Below are 5,695 nucleotides of genomic sequence, written 5' to 3'. Positions count from 1 at the left end.
CCTGTGTCTGTCTGTCTGTCTCGAGAACCCGTTGCATCATCACAGCAAATGGGAATTTCTACGGAATTCATCATTTCCATTGAGTTAGATCAAGAGTGGCCAACTCCAGTCCCCAAGAGCTACCAACAGCTCAGGTTATCAGGATATCTCTGCTTCAGCACAGGTGTCTCAGTCGCTCAGTCAAAGACTGAGAGACTGATTGAGCCACTTGTGCTGAAGGAGACTGATTGAGCCATCTGTGCTGAAGCAGAGACTGATTGAGCCCCATGTGCTGAAGCAGGGATACCCTGAAAACCTGACCTGCAGGACTGCAGTTGGGTATCACGAGTTAGATGTCTGCAATCAAAGTGGGAATTTCCTGAAGTCGCCCAGTTACAACACAAGAAGGCCAGGAAAGTTCTTCTCTTGCTATGTGTCCATCACATACCGATGGGTGGCTTGTCCAGGTCTGCGGATTACATGTGGAACAAGATGAGTTCATCCAAGCCTGTGGTTTCTTTGAAATGAAGATTCCAGTAAATGCGAACACCATCTGGCTCTCTGTTCAGACGGGTCACATTTAGGACACACTATGAGCAACTGTGGATATATCCGATCATAAGGAACATTTCCCCCACAAAGAAAGAATAGTTGGATTCTTGGGGGGGAACGAAGGCAGTCGTATTCTTGGAATATGATTTCCAGCTTCTCTGTGAAAGCATTCTGCACCATATCTGGACTTCCTGTATGGACTTGTTCTTAACATGACACATACTAAAGTTATGTGTACGGGACAAAATGTCAAATGTCATCTGGAAGCAACTAGACAAAGGACCTAAAGGTTAGCCATGTGTGAGGTCTGGGTTTGGATCAACTAGTTCCCACAACTATTATTTCACATGGAGACCATCTGTGACGGGTGCTCAACTCGAGTCCTCAAGAGCCACCAACAGGTCAGGTTTTCAGGATATCCCAGCTTCAGCACAGTCAAAGTCAGTCAGTCGAAGACTGAGCCTCTGATTGAGCCACCTGTGCGGAATCAGGGACTGATTGAGCCCCCGTACTGAAGCAGGGATATCCTGAAACCCTGACCTGCTGGGGGGTCGTGAGGACTGAAGTTGATCCCCCCATGTCTATGAAACAAACCTTCCACCGACAGCAGTTGTCTAACACAATCTGAACCTGGGATGTTCACGTTATAAGGTCTAACACAAACTTGCTAAACGTATAAGGCCATATTTACTAAACTGTGCTATGCCATGTACCAGAACTGGAAGGTGCCTTGTTGCGTTGCACCGTTTAGTAAATATGGGCCACAGTATTTGGTACATTGTTTCAAGCAGACCGTTTTATAGAAATATACCATTTTATTACCATCCGCATCAAATGTAGGAAATGTATTTTTTTAGGGAAGTTACAAGGTTCTTAGGCAAATGGTATTTTAACGCGCGCATAAAAATATGACGACATATATAGCAAGTTACTGTACACCACAATGGGACGAAATATTGATCCATGGCCGCGGTGTGCAAACGTTCTGCGCTGCGCCCCCTGCTTGGTCAGCCCCAGTACTCGAGCCCCACCTTACCTGGGAACTGGTGTCAAATGATGCCGCGGGGTCATGTGACGTCACATCACATGACCCTGTAGTGCCATTTGATGCCGCGTTGCCACGGCGATGCGTCGCCCGAAGCCAAGGTAAGTAAGTTACAGTAAGTAAGTTACAGAGGCCTCGCGGGCTCCCCGGCATTTCATTTAAATGCTTTGGGGAAGAGCGCAGGGTGTTTCTGTAACTGCCCCCCCCCAAAAAAAACAATTGCACGCCCCCCCCCCCCAGTTTGCGCACCCCTGATCTATGCAATAAAAATCCTTTTTTTCGCGGTTTATAGTTCCTGGCAGTGCTCGTTGCTTCTATCCTTACACGACTTTACAGAGTATACATACAAGTCTGTCAGCTGTTCCGCGAGCGCCGTCCTTACTTGTACGCTACAGGAGGGGTGCGCAAACTTATTACATTGCACCCTACTTGTCAACCGTACAATTAGTACCCCCCCCCCCCTAATGTAATAAAAATCTGGCACAAATTTCTGTTATGTAAACATGCGGGACAAAGAAAACCTTTCGGCAAGTGTAAGAAAGTAACTTTATTAATCGGAATCTTATACTATATTAGTGAAAGCACTGTATGCATGCATGCATGCCTGCATGCATGCCTGCCTGCCTGCCTGGATGTCCGGTGTCCCTAGGGGAAATCTCATTGGTCCCTTGGCCCGCCCCCGCACACCTCTCATTGGCCTGAGGCGGAGTGACGGGCCAAAGGACACACAGGGACACACACACACACACAGGGACACACACGCACAGGGACACACACACACACACACACACACACACACACACACACACAGGGACACACACAGACACACACACACACACGGACACACACACGGACACACACACACACACACACACACACACACGGGGCTCACAGTGTTAGCAGCACCCGCGCGCACCTCCTCCTCTCCCGTGTCTCCCGCGCTTTCACCCCGACCTCCCCCTCCCCCGGCGCCGCTACAGTCAGCGGGACACACACACACACACACACACTATTATTAGCCCTTCAGCGCCCCCCCCCCACCCAGTGTCAGCGGCCGTGCGAGACCCCCCTCTATATCTCCCACCTCTCCCCCCCCCCACACATATACATGCCCCCCCCTCCCCGGCGGGGGAACAGCCAGTGGCCAGGCAGGCTGCCTCGCGGCGCCGAGTGCCCAAGATGGCGGCGCCCGGGACACAGCGGGGGAGCGGCCACAACACGCTGCCTCCCGCCTCAGATCCACGTGGGACCTGCCGGATGGGTGAGTGAGCGGCCTTCACCTCCCTTCCACCCCCCTTCACCTCCCCTCCACCCCCCCTCCCCTCCAGTGTCAGTGTCTCCCCGATACCCCCCCCCCCCCCCGGCGCCGCTACAGTCAGCGGGGGAGCGAGCGAGCGCCCGGGACACAGCGGGAGAGCGGCCACAACACGCTGCCTCCCGCCTCAGATCCACGTGGGACCTGCCGGACGGGTGAGCGGCCTTCACCTCCCTTCCACCCCCCTTCACCTCCCCTCCAGTGTCAGTGTCTCCCCGATACCCCCCCCCCCCGGCGCCGCTACAGTCAGCGGGGGAGCGAGCGGCCGGGACACAGCGGGAGAGCGGCCACAACACGCTGCCTCCCGCCTCAGATCCACGTGGGACCTGCCGGACGGGTGAGTGAGCGGCCTTCACCTCCCCTCACCCACCCCTCACCCCCCATCACCTCCCCTCACCCCCTTTCACCTCCCCTCACTCCACTTCTCCCTTCCACCCCCCTTCACCTCCCCATTTACCCACCCCCCCTTCACCACCTCCCTTCCACCCCCCCCTTCACCTCCCTTCCACCCCCCCCTTCACCTCTCTTCTACCCCCCCCATCACCTCCCTTCCACTCCCCCTCCACCCCCCCCCTCCACCCCTTCACCTCCCCTCCACCCCCCCTTCCCACCGCCTCCCCCCTTCCCACCGCCTCCCCCCCCTTCCCACCGCCTCCCCCCCTTCCCACCGCCTCCCCCCCTTCCACCGCCTCCCCTCCACCTTCCCACCGCCTCCCCCCCCCTTCCCACCGCCTCCCCCCCTTCCCACCGCCTCCCCTCCACCTTCCCACCGCCTCCCCCCCCTTCCCACCGCCTCCCCTCTTCCCCCCCTTCCCACCGCCTCCCCCCCCCTTCCCACCGCCTCCCCCCACCCCTTCCCACCGCCTCCCCCCACCCCTTCCCACCGCCTCCCCCCACCCCTTCCCACCGCCTCCCCCCCCTTCCCACCGCCTCCCCCCCCCCTTCCCACCGCCTCCCAGCCCCCCTTCCCACCGCCTCCCCCACCCCTTCCCACCGCCTCCCCCCACCCCTTCCCACCGCCTCCCCCCCCCTTCCCACCGCCTCCCCCCCTTCCCACCGCCTCCCCCCCTTCACACCGCCCCCCCCCCTTCCACCGCCTCCCCCCCCCTTCCCACCGCCTCCCCCCCCTTCCCACCGCCTCCCCCCTTCCCACCGCCTCCCCCCCTTCACACCGCCCCCCCCCCCTTCCCACCGCCTCCCCCCCCCCTTCCCACCGCCTCCCCCCCCTTCCCACCGCCTCCCTCCCCCTTCCACCGCCTCCCTCCCCCCCTTCCCACCGCCTCCCACCCCCTTCCACCGCCTCCCACCCCCCTTCCCACCGCCTCCCACCCCCGCCATCCCACCGCCTCCCACCCCAGCCTTCCCACCTCCTCCCACCCCCCGCCTTCCCTCCGCCTCCCCCTTCCCACCTCCCCCCTTCCCACCACCTCCCCCCCTTCCCACCACCTCCCCCCCTTTCCACCACCTCCCCCCCTTCCCACCACCTCCCCCCCTTCCCACCACCTCCACCCTCCCCCTTCCCACCACCTTCCCCTTCCCACCACCTACCCCCTCCTCCCCCTTCCCACCACCTTCCCCCTCCTCCCCCTTCCACCACATCCCCCCTTCTCTCCCTTTCCACCACCTTCCCCCTCCTCCTCCTTCCCACCACCTCCCCCCTTCCCACCACCTCCCCCCTTCTCCCCCTTTCCACCACCTCCCCCCTCCTCCCCCTTCCCACCACTTCTCCCCTCCCCCCCCGCTCCCCTTCCCCCCCCGCTCCCCTTCCCCCCCTCCGCTCCCCTTCACCCCCCCCTCCGCTCCCCTTTCCACCCCCCCTCCGCTCCTCTTCCCCCCCCTCCACCTCTTTTTCCCCTTTCCCCTCCCACCCCCTCCCACACTTCCACCCCCTCCTCTAACCCTTCCCCCCCTCCTCTAACCCTTCCCCCCCTCCTCTAACCCTTCCCCCCCTCCTCTAACCCTTCCCCCCCCTCCTCTAACCCTTCCCCCCCCTCCTCTAACCCTTCCCCCCCCTCCTCTAACCCTTCCCCCCCCTCCTCTAACCCTTCCCCCCCTCCTCTAACCCTTCCCCCCCCTCCTCTAACCCTTCCCCCCCCTCCTCTAACCCTTCCCCCCCCTCCTCTAACCCTTCCCCCCTCCTCCACCCCTTGCCCCCCTCCTCCACCCCTTGCCCCCCTCCTCCACCCCCTCCTCCCCTTCCCGCCGCCCTTCGCCTTCATGCCCGCCTTACCGCCTCCCCACCCCCGCCTTTCACCCGCCCTTACTCCGGCCGCCTCTGCCTTTCACCCACCGCCTCACAGCCGCTGCACGCACTCAACAGACACCCGCCACACTCGACACATACCTGCCGCCACACACACCTGCTGCCTCCCGCCCCTACGCACCGACATCACTGACCCACCGCCTCACACCCTAGCAGGACCCCCCACTCACAGACAGCACTCACAACCCACGCGCCAGCCGCCGCCTCACACCCTTGCAGGACCCCCACTCACAGACAGCACTCACAACCCACGCGCCACCCGCCGCCTCACACCCTAGCAGGACCCCCACTCGCACACAGCACTCACAACCCACGCACCACCAGCCGCCTCACACCCTAGCAGGACACACGACTCAGATTTTTACATCACTTATGGCACCAAAATATACATTGTACTGTGGTGTGGTTACAATAAACCATTTTTATACAACATCGTATTACATTTTCTTCCATCTTTCTTTTCAATATTATTATCCAACCTTTACAACAAACAGTCACCTATTGTTCCACGATTTATAAATAATACTACCTATTACGCATT

The sequence above is a fragment of the Ascaphus truei genome, chromosome 5, assembly GCF_040206685.1.
Source record: "Ascaphus truei isolate aAscTru1 chromosome 5, aAscTru1.hap1, whole genome shotgun sequence".
Taxonomy (NCBI): Eukaryota; Metazoa; Chordata; class Amphibia; order Anura; family Ascaphidae; genus Ascaphus; species Ascaphus truei.
Note: the sequence above shows the minus strand (reverse complement) of the source record.